Genomic DNA, 17,350 nt, shown 5'->3' on the forward strand with positions numbered 1-17,350 from the left:
AAAGCAATTACACTCCAATAAAGATGTTAAAAAAACATAATAATATAAAAAATGGTAGGTTAAATAAGGTAGAGATTTATTCTTTCACATGAAAGAAGTTTGGAGGCTCACTCTGCAAAGCAGGTCTGTGATGGCCAAATGTCACTGCCATGGTTAATTTTATGTGTCAACTTGACTGAACCACGGGGTACCTAGATATTTAATCAAACATTTTTCTGAGTGTGCCTGTGAGGGTGTTTCTGGATGAGGCTAACGTTTGAATCAGTAGACTGAGTAGAGCAGATTGCTCTCCCTATTATGGGTACCAAATCCAGTCAGCTGAAGGCCTGAATAGAACCAAAAAGCTGAGTAAGAGGGAACACCTTGTGCCTGACTGCCTTCAAACTGAGTCGTCGTTTTTTTCCCAGTCTTCAGACTCAAACTGAAACACCCACTTTCCTGGGTTTCCAACTTGCTGACTGCAGACCTTGGGACTTCATAATCACATAGGCTGATTCCTTATAATAAATCTCTTTATATATGTATTTACATCCTATTGGTTCTGTTTCTCTGGAGAAAGCTCAGTAACATTGTCACCACTGTCCCAAGGTCCTTCTCTTGTTCACCTCTGACCTTATGAATGCTGGCTTCTATCCTGGAGCTCCAGCCCTCACATTTCTTTTTCAGACAATAAGCCAAAGAAAGATGGAAGGGCCAACCTCTAGCCAAGTCAAATTCACCCTACAGCTTCTGCTACTTGCTACTGGCCAGTCACGTGGCCATCTTTATCTGAAAAGGAAGCTGGGAAATGTAGTTTCTCAGCTTGACACAGTGCCATGCCCACACCCAAGAGAAAGCGGGTTCTGCTATTCAGAAGAAGTGGAGCTTGAATAGCAGATAGGTACTTAACTGGTCTGTGTCTCCGTAACCAATGCCTTTTGCACACAGTAGGCATTCCATAAATATTAATTGAATCAAAAATTTAAATTTTCATAAAAGTATCCTTGTATCATAGAATTGTAGAAAAACAAAATATTGATATCTTAGCCTTATTACTCTGCTCCAGTTTTTATTAATTCTTGCGCGAATTAGTATAAAACATAAATTCTAAAAAAATGCTCTTGAATGACGTTTTTGTACCATGGGTTTTTCAATTAAGTTAATGAATTATTGTAGAAGAATCTTTAGCAAACAACAGGTAAAATTTTATCAGGCAGATAAAAAGGATATAAGCATATAAATTATGTAAGTGTAAACCAATGCTTCTAAATTGTTCTAGCATGTTTGAAAATATGTACATTTTAAGAAGTTTAAACATTACCTCATTGATCTTATGATAGTAATTTGCTAAGAACAATTTTCCTTATTGAAAGTAAAAGCTAAATTTCATCCTGAGCTCTGAGTAATTATGAAATATAAACAGAGAAACACTATCTGATGGAAGTTTTACCTGAATAAATATATTTACTCCCAATCCTCACATATAAGATACATATATTTCATGCATTTTAAATATAATATTGTTTTCAGTGTTAATTGGTGGTACATTTTGTTGAATATTTTATGCTTTTTTTTTGTTGTTTAGGTTTTTCAGAGCAGGACAGAATGGCACAGCCCTTGACTTAAACATGTAAATCTTAACATTGTATGTTTAGAAAAGAGGTGGGTCAGTACAGTAATTCATTTGTCATATTGATGCATTAGAAGTCAGTTATAGTTAAAATATGCGTGAGTGCGCATGCGCGCGCGCGCACACACACACACACACACACACACACACACACACACACACACACACACACACACACACACACGGCACTTAATGACATTAGGTTAAAAGCAAAAATTACCAAACTAAATAGCTTACTCATGGAAAAGAGAAAACTCACTTAACCACTGCAGAAATGACACTTCCTGATTTTGCAAAGAGGTCATGAGTGGCCCACGTCAGCTCCTGCCCTGGGAGAGCTCCCAGTGTGAGTGATGCTATTGTCAGAGCTGCAGACTCTGGTAGAAGGGTCTCCAGGACAATAGAATCCTATGGCAACAGGCTGATAAAAATGACTCAGCCCTCTGCTGCCAAAGCTCTTTACCAGGAGGAGAAGAGTGAGAAGGATGTATGAACTATGATTAGTCCTTGGTATTAATAGTTGGAAAACGTGTTGCTCATCTGTAAATGCCACCCGTCCACTCTGCATATTCACTGGTCTGCTTTTTTGTCCGTATTAGTGAACCATTGCCGCCCTCTTCCCACCATGTCACAGAGAGTGTGAGACTCTGTGATGTAAGAAATGGTCACTGCAATTAGATTATTCCTAAAATCAAATAACACAGCATGTCATATGCAGAAAGAAGTGATGTAGGTATCTAAAAGATTCCTAATTTCTCATATTTGGGAGATCAATTTTCTGACTTTAACATTAAATAATAGAAAATAAATATTAGCTTTTGATAACACCAGACCATTTATTTTTCTATTCTGTAATGTATTTCACATTGGGAATAATATTTGACTCTAAGTAAAATTCTAGTGTTTTGTCCGAGTTAGTTTGATTCAACTCTTCAAATTTATTTATAAAACAACATATATTAATAATATTCCCTTTGACTCTTATTAACCTTTTAAAAATAATTAGAATGACAAAAGCTACATTTGAATGGCGACAGTTAAAGAAAACTCACAGTTCCTTACTGTTCTATAATTCAGTCAATATGATTACACTATTTTTGAGATGAGCTCTTTACAAAATTTCTCATAGAAACTATTATTTGAGGTAATAAAAAGTATTGTAAGGTAACTACTATTTGGTATTTTTTTCAACATTTAGTCCACAATTCTGGAAGTAAAATAACTAAAATCCAACCTCATGAATGAGTTTGGTTAAAATTTGGAGCAAAGATTCAAGCAAGGATTTTCTATTATTTTTCATGAGAAAGCGATATATTTCAAAACACAACTCTCATAGTATTACCCTAGCAAAGCAGGGTAATATTTAGTGCTACCTTCCTTAGGGTTAAGTTCCACAAGAATGAATCCAAATGGGTAGTGAAAAAACCGCACAGAGAAGCTAAAACACATTTTTGCAGAATAATATCCCTGGCATCCGGGCTTTTAAGCTGTAAGGTTTTTTAATGCCTCTTTTGGGGTCCTCAGTAACCCATATGTGACTTGGCCATCTGAGCATTCCAGACCTAAGGATTGACCTTCCAATATTTATCTTGCAGCCAATTACTGAAAACAGCTGTGTTAAAGAATCATTACATAACTTTACATGAAAAGTGAATTATTTTGAATACTTGTCATCCAGTTAAGTCAGGTCTAATTAGGACAGCAGCTCTGTCCAAATTGAGGTGCCTAGGATCTCTAGCACTGCCCTCTGGTGGCAAGCTTTGTTCACCCAGTCTCACAGGTGTGATTGGTTGCTGCTTTGTCAAGGTCAGTTGAGCTAAGCTGTTAGAATGTCTTAAATTTGTGTCCTCATTCAGTAACTCTTCCTCTTGGGCAGTGAATTTCAGATCATCATCTCTAGACCAGAAGCATCAGCATCACTTGGAGCTTGTTAATAATGCACATATGGAGGACCCACCCCATACCCTCTGAATCACAAGTTCTAGAGGTAGAGATCAGTGATCTGGATCTTGTTTTAACAAGCCATTTAGGTGATTCTGATGCCCGCTGAAGTTTCAGAACCACTGTCCCCCTCTTCTGGCTAGTGATTAGAACTCTTCAGAAACACCCATACCTGTAACAATACTGTGCCGGAGCCCCAACTTCTTTCTCTTAGTCTCTTAGCCTCCACCAACACCAGAATCATATACAGTTGCTAATAGTAAATGTAAGCAATTGCTGGCAGTGCTGTATCGAGCATTTGTTTTTACACATGTCTGCTTGTGTGTGTATTTCTACAGTATAAATTTCTAGATGGTAAACTGCTGAGTCAAAGCATATACATATAGGTATTAATGTATTTTCTTATTTCCTGTAATCTTGATGCTCTGACATCTGGGGCCTTACTGATCCTGGAGAAATTACCCCTCCCAGAGTTATCTAATTTCAAGAGATAGCAACAACTTGCCTGCAAACACACCTTTAATATATAAATCAATCAATCCAAAGCCTGTACTCTGAACTCTCTCTGATTCTTACACTCCAGGAGGCAACATTCCTCTGCCCTGGTTATCCTATAGCCCAGAGCCTGCCGAAATTATTCAAACTATCCAGTCCTAAGTCTGCTTAGCTTGCTTACCCTGCCTTGCCCATTCCTTCCTGCAAAAACCACGATCAAGGCTCTTGCTCATGCTTTCCCCTCGCTCCTTCTGTCTCTAGACTGATCCTGGTGCTTCCTCATGCGTCTCTGCATGGCATGGTATCCCCTCTCCACTTGAGAACTGTGAGTAAAAAACTATCTTTTCAGCAGCAGTTTTCTCCTGATCTGTTAGCCTCACCATCTCTGAATAAAAACAAAATCCCAGGTACATTTTCAAACAATATATGAAACACCATGAGGTGATGGTTAAGACCATGAACTCTGATACCTGGGTTTAAATTTCAGCATCTCTGCTTCCTAGGTATGTGAACTTCTTACTTGGTAAGTTATCTGCTTGCTCCACGACTCAATTTTCTCATCTGTAAAGTGGGGAGATAATAACAGTATCTACCCTCACAGAGTCATCGTAAAGACTAAATGTTAATAAACATAGAGTGCTTTTAACAATGTGTAGCATGTAATAACTTCTTGCTATCATTTTTGGTAAACTTGCTTAATCAACTTCAAAAAAGTTGAAACAATTTAGTCTTCATTAAGAACATTTGTAAAAGCCTATCTATTATATTCTTAACAAAACTGGATCATTGAATAATATCAATTTATTGAAATTAAATTGTATTGAAATTGAATAATATTTTAAATCTTTTCCTATCGAATAGATTTTAAAAAATGATCTCTATTAGCATTGTTTTTCAGTTCAAGAATGACTGAAACTTTTTAGGCTGTATCAAGGCTTTGATTGTCTTCTGCTATGAATTATCTTTTTTCTCCTTTTGTTGTTTATTATTAGACTACTGAATATTACTCCAATGTTTAAAATTGAAAATCTTTTTGTGACTGTGCCTTAACATTTTTATGCCAGTTTTAGCCAAACATTTTAAATTTTATAGGGCCAACTGATCTTACTTTCCCTTTATGGTTCCTGGGCTTTATTTGTATAAAAATTCTCATGTGTTTTCTTCTAGGACTTTTTGTGTAAATGAACATTCCTTCATTTACAATTCAGTCCTTCTAAGCTGGATTTTGAGCATCTTAAGAAAGAAAGTTTCTTATATTCAGACAAGCCAATGTCAGTACAGTCATAAAAATTCCCAGAAACTTTTCTTGTTTACTTGTTCCTAGTCTTACCTTCATCCCTTTTTTAGCACTTTCCCATATGTGAAATATAGGATAGAATCTCTTACCATGGGAATATCAAAATAGAAATTTCCTATTTAAGTAATATACCCATCTTGACCATTGACAAAGTAAGCTTGTTTGGAAATTAAATTTTCCATGGTGACAATGGTCAAATCTGTGTGTGTCCTAGAGTTCACCCACCTGACTAAACAGATGAAGAAATCTTAGGTTCTTTTCCAAGAGTCCCAATCATGCTAATCATTTCCACAAATGTTATGGACAAACCCATTCACCAGTGGGGCCTCCCTGCTTGGCTCTGCCTCATCTCTCCATTTTTCTATCTTTGATGCTAACACTGTTGATTTACTGAAAAGCTATTTCTAAACTCACTGGGGATTCTTTCTGATCACTTTGCAAATCCTCTTTATTGCATGTTTCCAATAATTTATTCATTAATTTAAAAATTACAGTACTAATTAATTATAAAGGGCCTGTCAGTGGCGGGCACTTGGGATACCTCAATGACACAAATCCCAATGGCAGAGACTCCTGTCCTCATGAAGCTTTTATCTCAGAATTTTTATGGTGTCTGGAACACAATGTATACTTGTATGTGTATAGAATAATGAAATGTGCATGTAGATAATTGGTTCGAAGAGTTAATTGATTTAGATGCAGTTGTGTTCTCTCAGTGTATGTGTGTGTGAGTGTGTGTGTGTATGCTTTTCAATTAAATTAATAGGCTTAATATTTTAGAACAGTTTTTTAGGTTTGCATATAAATTGAGCAGATAGTACGGAGTTCCCATATACCTCTTGTTATACCTCCCCCCTCAATTTCCCCTATTATTAACATCTCGCATTAGTGTGGTATATTTTGTTATATCTGATTAACCCATACTGATATATTATCATTAACTAAAGCCCATGGCTTATATCAGGGTTCACTCTTTGTTGTGCAGTTCTATAGGTCTTAACAAATATATATTGTATTGTTATCTACGATTACAATATCATACAGATAATTTCACTGCTCTAAAAATCCCTTTTGCTTCACCTATTCATCCCTTCTGCTTCACCTATTCATCCCTTCTTTTTCTCCCCACCCCCAAACCCTTAACCCCTGGCTACTACTGATCTTTTTACTCTTTGGCTTTGTCTTCTCCAGAATATCATGTAGTTGGAATCAGACAGTACGTAGGCTTTTCAGATTGACTTCTTTCATTTAGCAATATGCATTTAAGCTTCCTTCATGTCTTGTGGCCTGCTAGCTCATTTCTTTTTATGATTAAGTTATGTTCCATTCTATGGATATACCACAGTTTCATCCACCTACTGTAGGACATCTTGGTTACTTCCAGTTTTTGATTATTACAAGTAAACATGCTATAAACACATTCATATGCAGATTTTTGTGTATATATTAGCTTTTATCTCATTTGGGAAAACACCTAGGAATGTGACCGCTGTACCACATAATAAGATTGTGTTTAAATTTGTAAGAAACTTCCAAACTGTCTTCCAAAGTGGCTGTACCGTTCTTTACTCCTAGCAGCAAAGAATGAGAGTGCCTGTTGCTCACGTCCTCACCAGCATTTTGTATTGTCATTTTTTTTTTTTAGATATTAGCCATTCTAATAGTGGTGTAGTGGTATCTCTTTGTGTTAATTTTCTCTAATGATATATCTTTTAAAATGCAAAAATTTAGAAGGGATAATGTATTAAGCTGACATCAGTCATTAACATCACATTTTCAATTAAGAAACAGACAAACATTATGTCACTTCCTCTTTTCTCCACTCAAATATTTTCAATGGGTCCAATCACCTATAAGATGACATATATTATTTAATATTAATTAAAAGACGCATAATTGTCTAATCCTAATATTTTTAGCCCAAATTGCTACCCCTTTCTTTTGGTTTTTGCTGAAAGGCGTACATGACTCTTCCAAATTTTGAAAATATAGGCTATATTCTATCAAAACCCTGTCCCTTTGCACAGATAAGTCCTTCTGTTAGAAATGTCCCCTTGCCCTCAGTTTCCTTAGCCTGGCAGAATGTCTACCTATTCTTCTGCATTTGGCTTTGCCTCTTTCTTTGATCCTTCTCTCTCTTCCTGATCCTTCCTTGGCTCATACAAATGGGCCAGTGCCCTGCAGAATTCTATGTGGTCTTTCAGGTTAGTACCTACTGATTGTGTTGTAAATGTCCTCTGGCTGGGAAAAATGATTGTGAGAGTGAAATTCTTTCTAACTGAAAATTCCTAAAAAGGGTTCTTTGCTGACCGAATGAGGTGATGAGAGAAAGAAAGCAAATCAGAGAAGTTAGTGCTTCATTCTTTGCTTTAGAAAGGTTTTAGAAAGGCAGAGATTAAATGTGTGGATGAATAAGGCTGGAGCTAAATAGGCCAAATTGGCCAGATTACTAGGCTATGTGTACATACGGGGCGGGGAGGTAGAAGGAAAGCTGGCTGCCAAGAGATAAATACCCAGTCCCTGACAACTGACTAGAAACTTGACAGGAAGAACAACCTGTTTAAAGGTGATTTTAGCACATGGGTAGGTAATTTAAGATTTTAATTTGTATATTTAGTTCCACTCAAATAGATAGAACCTTTGATTGTTTTTAAAGGGCTAATCTGAGGTGGAGTAATTGGTGAGAACTCCCACCCTGCCTCTCCATGTGGAACTGTGGCAGCAATTTGAGAGACCTCAGAGGAGACGGCTACACACGGGGCCTCTGGAGGTTGGACCTGGGCTCCCAGGACTGGCAAAGATTTCTGTACCTTAAGCATGGCACAGAAGCAGCAAAGCCACCAGACCTGACCGTGTTCTGTGGTTTGGGACATGGAGAGTATTGTGTCAGTGGTAGCTAGTGTGGACCTTTAGGTGTTGACTGATGGAGCTCCCTGACTGTTTGGTTAGGTAGAAGATCCTGGGCCATCGAATAACGCTGGGTGTGCGAGTGTGACAGGATAATGACCTGTAACGACTGAGGTACAATTTCCCACCAGTTTCGTAGGATGGAATCTCAGTCAAATTTAATTCAGTTTAAAGAAAATAAAGAAATGTAAAACAAATTTGTCATTATGTGCTTATAGTGTATTTGTCTACAAAGAAAATACTAGATAATGGAGAGAAATTTTTTTAGAATTGATGAGTATTCAACAAAATTTGTGATTAACATTTAGAATTCAGTCGTGTTTCTATATACCAGCAACTATTTTTTGAATAGTATTTACAGTAGCAACCAAAACATATATGGTACCTAAGGAATAAATGTAACAAAATATATGCAAATCTTCATGGGGAAATAGATAACATTTTATGGAAGTATATTAAAATGAAGTATAGAAATACAGGGAATCACCATGTCATGTGTAGGAAGACTAAGTATTGCCAATATGTGCACTTCGGATAATTTTATATATATATATATATATATATATACACACACACACACAAATATATACACAATGCTATCTATTCAAAATCTCAAATGTTTTTGAGGAAATTTAAAAGTTGACTTTAAATTAAAATCAGTTTGTGAAGAAACAAGAGGTATCTTCCAAATACCAAGATTTTAGTAATTAGGTCAAGCTTAAAAATTCAGCTGTACTAATTAATAGGCATGCTATTCGTGAAGGAATAGATAAAGAATAATATATACTAGACAAGCAAGAAATGGAAGAGACCATACATTTATGGAAACTTGGTCTATAATAGAGGAAACATTTTTTTTAAGTGGGGGGGTGAATATACTGCTTATACAAAAATGCTATGGAGAAAATTGATTACATGGGAAAAAAAGAAAATGTTTCCTTATTCACATCATGCACAAACAAAATTCAAGAGAGAGAAAATACATAAATGTAAAAAAGCAAAAATTCATAAAACATTTAGGAGAAAATATAGGGGCTATCTTTATGACAACGAACTAGGGAAAAATCAAACAAGATACAAAAAGCATAAATCATAAAGAAAAAAAGTGATAAAATATACTACATTGAATCTTCAAATTTTGTACTACAAATTTTGATAAAGTAAAAAGATAAGCCATAGGGCTATATATTTGCCATACTTATAACCATTAAATAATTATTTCCAAATACATAGAGAACATTTATAAATAATAAAAGAGATGATACAATAGGAATGTGCAACAGATATAAATAAGCAATTAACAGGAAAGGAAATCTCAAATCACAAAGAAAGGTGCTCAGCCTCATTAATCATCAAGGGAATGCAAGTTAAAAATACTGAAATACAATCTCATAACATTAGATTTCCGAAAACTAAAAAGTCTAGCTATACCAAGTGTTGGTGAGGGTCAGAGTGATGAGAACTCTCAGATAAGGTTGATGGAGTGTGAAATGGTACAACTACTTTGGAGAGCAATTCACAATTTTAGAACCAATTCCTATGACTCAGGAATTTTCACTTACACATGAACAAACTATATGTTATGTTCTTCATAAGCATTGCATGTGATAGCAAAAAATTGGAAACAATGTCAACCGACAGGAGAGTGTATGTATTTGGAGGTCCCCTGACCACTCTCAGGTTCAATGATTTGCTAGAAGAACTCACAAAATTCAGCAAAGCTGTTATACTCATGGTTATGGTTTATCACAGTGAAAGGGTAGAGCTTAAAATTAGCAGCAGAGAGGGACACATCAGGCAGAGTCCAGGAGACAACAGGCATGAGTTTCTAGTTGTTCTCTTGCAGTGGAGTAGTATAGACACCACTACTTCTCTCAGCAACAGTGTGTGACAACACTCACAACTAGGGAGGCTCACCCAAGTCTTGGTGTCCAAGATTTTTTACTGGGGTTGGTCAACTAAGCTTGGCTGACTGCTTATGTGACTGATCTTAGGCTGACCTTACTCTCTAGCCCCTCCACAGGTCAGATATTGCATGGTTCAGTTTCTCCACCATAAATCACTTCGTTAGCGTAGACTGCCTGGCACCACCCAAGGCTCCTAAGTAAACAAGGACACTCTTACCAAGCAGGACACTCCAAGGGCTTAGAGGAGTCCTCCCAGGAGCTGGACAAAGGCCAAATTTTTCTTTGGAATGTGGACGACTCACACTTTCTGAGTTGTCCTTTACTGTGCGGTATACAAATAAATTGTGTTATATTCATATATCTACAAGTATCAGGACAGATACATTTTACAAAACTAGCGTTGAAAGAAAAAGCAAACTGGAGGAGGATAGGTACAGTGCAAACCCATTTTATAATGTTAAAAATTATGTAAAATATTACTTGATATTGTACATGAATACATAAAATATAAAAAGAGTATTAAAATGTTCATGGGAATAATAAATACCAAGCACAGGCTAGTTTTTAACCCTGGGGACAGAAAATGGGATGATTTTCTATGAAGTATATGTTAGGGACATCAATTAACTCAGAAACGTTTTACTTCTCTGGCTAGGTGGTTGGTACATGGGTGTTTAATTATTATCCAACAACTGGCTATGCCTAGACTATTTCAAATTTTTTAAAAAGATAATAAATTTTTCATATAATTGAGTTTGTTTACTAAGTATATGACTACTATAGTTATTCGCTACAAAAATTTTGCTGTAATATTGATTTGTTATGATGTTGCAAGGAGTTGGATCTATTTTGAGGATTTATCACAGCACTGAATCCAGCTTCAAGACAGGCAGAAATAAAGCAAGAGAGAAATTGCTGAGTTAACCTGCTCCCCTCCTTTCATGTATCTTCTTCATCTTAACTTCTCAAGAACAGAGCCTATGCTTCACGTCTTTTCTCCTGGCACTTTGTACCCAATGGGTGATATGTTAATGAAAAAGTTATAGGTGAATTTTTCTGAGGATAACTACTCAGAGTAGGATCCTAAGTGAAGGACAATTAGGAGAGAAATTGGTGATGGGTTGATCTGGGGCGTATATTCTCTGAGTCTCAATGTTGCAGGTAGAGGAGACATGGAGGATCTGGAGCAGGGCCTGTTTGTGACTCTCAGCATATGTGCTAGAATGGAGGTGAAGAGAGAGGCTCCATCAGCAAATCTCATCAACTTCACAAGTAATATGGAGCTAGCCCTGGCTTATGCTGAAAATAAAAGGGCTAATAAATAAGACACATTTTCTTTGGTGCTGCCAAACCACAGAAGCTAGAGGAGTATTATATGGTGATAATTGTCCTAGGATTAAATATAAAATCCACTTAGAACCCTCTAGACTGAAAGCCCCAGTGAATTATAATTGGCTGTTATAATGGGCTCCGAGCCTAATTGGCAGACGCACATGGCAAGGGAAGCTTCCAGTTTGCAATGGTGCCTTGGGGAATGTCTTTCTAGTTTGAAGTCCCCGAAAAGAGATCACTTCATTTCTACTAACACCCGAGTAGGGGACAATCAGGTGTGATTTGGGGGTTACTGGAAAAGCAGAATTATTGGTTGGCCAAAAAGTTCCTTTGGTTTTTAAGTAAAAATAAAAGACACGATCTCTTCCATTCCACATTATTGTACAGTATCCACTTTTCATCGCCCATCACAATTTATTTTAAAGACGGACGGAACGTTTTCGTTACGTTTAAGTAGAGAATTGCGTGCGGTCAAGAAGGTTTTTTTGACTTAACTTATGTGGAACCCAAACATCAAAGCAATTAATGTAACCAAGCTGGTGCAAATGGTTTTCAACGCTTAATTTGGATATTTTGAGTATGTTAGCTATCTCCCGCGTGGTATAACGTTGATTGTTCTCAGTTAATGTATCGATTTGATCGCTTTCAACTTCAGATGGTCTACCTGACCACGGAGCATCGTCCAGCGAGAAATCTCCAGCACGAAACTTCGCAAACCACTTTTGACACATTCAATCAGTCACAGCACCTTCTCCATACACTGCACAAATCTTTTTTAGTTGTTTTAGTTGCGTTTTTACCTTTCTTGAAATAATAAAGCATAATACGCTGAAAATGTTGCTTTTTTTCTTCCATCTTCAATATTAAAATGGCTACACAAAAATTCACCAATTTTGATACGTTTTTTTAAATGCACTCTGACATGACAGCTGACATGACATGACATGACATGACAATACAATCTAACAGAATTGTTTCGAATGAAGTTAAAGACAGCTAAGTGCTATTAGAGCCCTCTTATGACAAAAACAGAATGAGCTTTTTGGCCAACCCAATATCAAGCACCCATCAACCACAGGAAAAATCAGACATTGCCCTAGAAACTGAAGCCAGAGAGAACACATTCCTGCCTATCGCACGGTGTTCAGTGTAAATAAATCCTGGGCTGTTCTGCCAATCAAGAGGGGGCACGCTTTCCCCTGTTGAGGGATGACATGCTACAATTTTAACTAACTTAGCACTGGTAAAAAATGATGGATTACAAAATCATACACATAGTGGCATCTAGGGTATCTAAATTCCATTCCTTAAGCCGCAATAGGATGTGTGTTGGGGGCGCGGGGTAGTACGTGATCTCAATTTTAATTTCCCTGTTATAATTACATGACTGCAGTAGAAGACTGGTCAAATTTTCTAAGTGCAGGCTGTCTTAGCATCACGACTGGGGAGAATTTAGGATGCTGCCTGGTAATAATAAAAACTAAGACAGATTGAACACTATCTATGTGCCAGGCACCCTGATAACCTCTTTACTTGTATTTTGTGGTTTGCTACTCACAATAGCCTTATGAGGAAATCTAGAGGAGTTGAATAACATAACCAAGGTAGCACACAGGTTGGGGGACTTGGAACCCGTATCTGTCTGACTGTAAAACTCAGTCTGCTCTTGATTGTGATGCCATGATGACATTTTCCTCTTCTTAGTCACCGTTGCCATTGGCATACAAGCAGGGCAATTTAGTTTGATAAATGTGCCTGTTAGCGAATAAGAACATTCACATTGGCCCACATCTACTTCACAAAAATCCTATGAGGATGAATTAGGTTGAGTCAAATTTTAAGTTTTCCAGGAAATGCAAAAAAAAAAAGTAGGAGAAATATGACTGTTGTCTTGAGTTTCCCTATTAGCCTCCACCCCCATGCCCTGTTGGATACTGAGTGGAGCTCATGAATGCTGGAACAGTAACCATTTCTTATAGCATTCCCTTTCAAAGTCCATAATATAAATGGCAAAAGGTATAAAATTTCCATAATTTTGCATTAGGAGGAGAGGAAAATTGCATTAGGGGAAGAAAGATTGATGGTACTGACCTGTGAGAGTTGCCATTAATTTGTCATCTACAAGGGCCTAGCTCTGTGCTAAGTATTATCCATTGACTCTCACATTTAATCCCTGCTATCACACTATAGGGTGGTATTATTGTTTCAGTGTCACCGCTGATTAAACTGAGGTGCAGAGAGGAAAAGTGACATACCCAAGTCATGCCCCAGCAGTTCCACTCAAGAAAACAGGCTCCTTCCCATGTGCAACACGGTCTCTGCTTAATCAGGATGATCAAACTGATATGAATGGAACATGGCTTTTAGGGGTGAAGATGAGAGCTGGAGAAGACTCCTAATTAAAGATATAAATGTATTCAAAAAGTCCTGTGTTGTATGAGTGTGTCTCGTGTTTGGTAATTACAATCATTGTTGCTTTTGTTGTGGCCATCCATTTACAATGCTTGGTGTCAGTTTATCTCTTGTAAAAATAAAATACAGTGTGTGTGTGTGAGTTGTGAGCAAAAAAAAAAAAAAGAGTTTGTATAAGGTTTACAATTTAAGTATAAGTTAGAACAATTTAAATCAGGGGACCTAATTACCGCTCCTTACCATAAAAAGAAATGAAATCGGTTAAAAGTTAAAAAGAAATTATTGTTTCCAGACCTATGTAGTATATGGAGCAGAAAGAACAAATGAAATAGTAACTTTACATATTATTATAAAACCTAAGAATAAAAAGGAAATAGCCCCCCCCAAAAGTCCTGTGTTAAAAGGGAAAAGAAAAACAAATGAATTTATCGGTAATATATTGAATTAATTTCTTCATCATCTAACTTAATAAGAACCACAGTTATTTCAGAAGCTGGGGAAGCAGACAAAGGACTATCCACAAGGAAGTCCAGTGAAGCAGTTCCTAGTAGAAAAACAGCAGCCCTTGGGTTACTGGGTGAGTGACCAAGGTTAGACCCTGGGCTTAATTAACTAAGGAAGAAAGGAAACAAATATCTTGAAAAGGACCCTGCCCTCCCTTCCTAACTGGTGTGTGTAGTAGACAATGTTTTTCTCTTCTTTCTTTTTTCAATAGACCCCTCAATCTTTTAATTTCTTTTCTTTCGTTCCTAAAGGCTGCCTTGCCATTTTGACCTATTCGTAATGATACGGATTTGACAGAGAAATGTTAGTTTTTAAAAAAGCAAAACCCCTTTTTTTACCATTGTTATGGTTTCTACATTTATTGATTCATGTAACAGCTATTTATTAAGCCCCTATTGTATGCCAGCCTGTCCTCTGAGAACTAGGAATATCAAAGTGAACAAGAAAAAATTCCTGCCCTTGTGGAGCATGTGTCTAACGGGGAAGACAGGAAATACAATGCGAATCAAAGGCAGAGCTCCAGACAGGGGCAGGGCTATGAAGGAAATAAAACCCATCTCTGTGGAGAAGAAGTCTGAGCAGACTGCACGTTGTGTGGAATCAGATCATGTAGCGAGCTGGGGAAAGGTGTTCCAGGCAGAAGGCACATCCTGGGTGTAACACAAGGCAGGAATGAACTTGATGAGTTCTCTGAATAACAAGATCAGGGTACTTGTTACATTATATTATGATTATTTACTTACTGTCTGCCTAAGTAGGATTTTAGGACATACTTCTTGTTCATTTTTTATTCTTAGGGACTAGCACAGAGTTTGGAATGTGCTTGACACCCAACATCTATTTAACAAATGAATGAGTTGACATGAAGAAGCTGTTGACAGGAAGTTTTGTTAGCTACATAAAGGTGAAATGAATAATCTTCTTACCCAACGCTCAGCGTGTTTACTGATATATACTACATTTTCAACATTTTTTTAGTCATTTTTGTTCAGCATGTTAAAATGATGATAAATGTGTCTATGCTCACTAAGACAACATTCTGACGATTTTGTTATATATTTTTATTTATTAGATAAACTTGAGGTATTACATTCACTTTATTTAGAGGCATTATTAAGAACCATATTAGGATCATTTAGGTTTCCGAATAAAAATTGTCTAGAGTTTACATTCTAGGAATAATGAATGAAATGACCCTGTGAAAATGAATCTTTATATTTGATCAAATTTTTATTGTGGTATTCTGAAATTAAATTTAAAAGTATTTTGGTATTAAGTACCACTAAAATGAATTATAACATTAAATATGGATATTCTGAAAGTGTGCATCTTAAAACTTCAGTACTCAATTTTGACTTCATTAGTGTATTTGGAAGTGCTAGCACTCTCTAGAAAGATGATGAAACAAATTTAGAGGATATGAAAACTTACAATGGTTTACACTCTACTGTTTGGGATTTTGAAAGTAGTTGGGTTTGGCCTGACTGCTTTGTGTGCTGACAGCTTCCATATGAAAACACAAATATTCATATTTCCAGAGCCTCAGCAACACTGCTGTTACATCACTAGAAACCAAAAATAAAAATTCTACCAGAAGTGAGCAGATCTCCGTGAGAAAAAATTGTTGGTTAGTGACAGACTGAAATATTTGTTTGTTTCTGCTTTTGTCTTTGTGATACTAAGACTGGCCACCTTGTCAAATACCCAGCAACCCATGTAAGTCTGCGGTTTTGGTTTTAAGTCAACTTAATTATTTTCCTCCTGTTTTCTAAGCTGGCTTTGGCAAATGCACACTGAAGTCTTTGCTGTATATGAGCCTCCCATATTTCACAAAGCCTGACAGCATAGACATATGTAACCATCCTTCCCACGGGGGAGCTTTTTCTTCTAGAGCAAGGACCCAAAAGAGGAATCTGCTTCAAATTCCCACCCTCATCTCTCCTTACTCTCTTAGCAGAAACTGACAATAAGGAGGGAGCCAATCACAAGGATAACATTTCTACTCTAAACAGATTCAAATCTTAAAGGAGAGAGCCTCATTTAAAACATTAATACCACTTTTTCTGTTTTTTTTTTCTTAAGCTTTCTCTTTCCTGTCTTAAAAAAAATATGGATATCAATAAGACTGAATTTCAGTGAAAATCTGTTACTGTAGAAGGCCAGCTAGATGACCAAGACCCAAATGGGTTTTAGAAACCCTTTAGATAGATCTTGTGCTAATAAGCCCCTTAGAGAGCATCCTCAATTAGAGGTAAGTTCTGTTACTGTACTTAAGTCCTGTATTGTTTCCACGCCTCTACATGCAGAACTTTAAGCTTCTGAGTTCCTCGGGGCCTTGGACTTTATTTTTATCTATTGTACAATGTAGTACATGGAGGACTCATTATTTTTTACAGGCTTCCACTGCTGGTAATTATTTCAGTGGTTTTATAGATAAAGGTGCAGGAACACAGTTCTCTTTAGAGATAAAAATTACCTTTTCACATTCCAAAATCACTGGAGAGATTGATTTGTATTATTTGTTTTTTGGTATTTGATTGCAGTCTAACAGCTCAGGGGTCATAAAAACAAAACAAAACATTGTCTTCATTGGTAGTAATTTGAAAGGAAAATTTCACATTTATGCTACATTTTTGCAGAACCAAATAAGCTAGAAAGCAAAAAGTCATAAAATGAGCTTGATAAACCTTCCTACTGATGCGAAGTGAACGTTGGTCACTTGGCAGTTGGATAAAAATTCAACTCACAAAACAGCATTTGGGCTGCAATCAATGCTTATGAAAATCACGTGCAGTTTGTGCAAATCCTGCAGGATTTGGCAGCGCTGGGAGTCAGCTGTGATTCCTGAGCATAATAAATGCATTGGTTTGAGTTCTCCTGTCTGTTGTATGTGAGGTTTGTCTGGAGCTCATTCAGATTCAAGATGCACTTTAAGATAGAATTAAG

The sequence above is a fragment of the Lagenorhynchus albirostris genome, chromosome 12, assembly GCF_949774975.1.
Source record: "Lagenorhynchus albirostris chromosome 12, mLagAlb1.1, whole genome shotgun sequence".
Classification (NCBI taxonomy): domain Eukaryota; kingdom Metazoa; phylum Chordata; class Mammalia; order Artiodactyla; family Delphinidae; genus Lagenorhynchus; species Lagenorhynchus albirostris.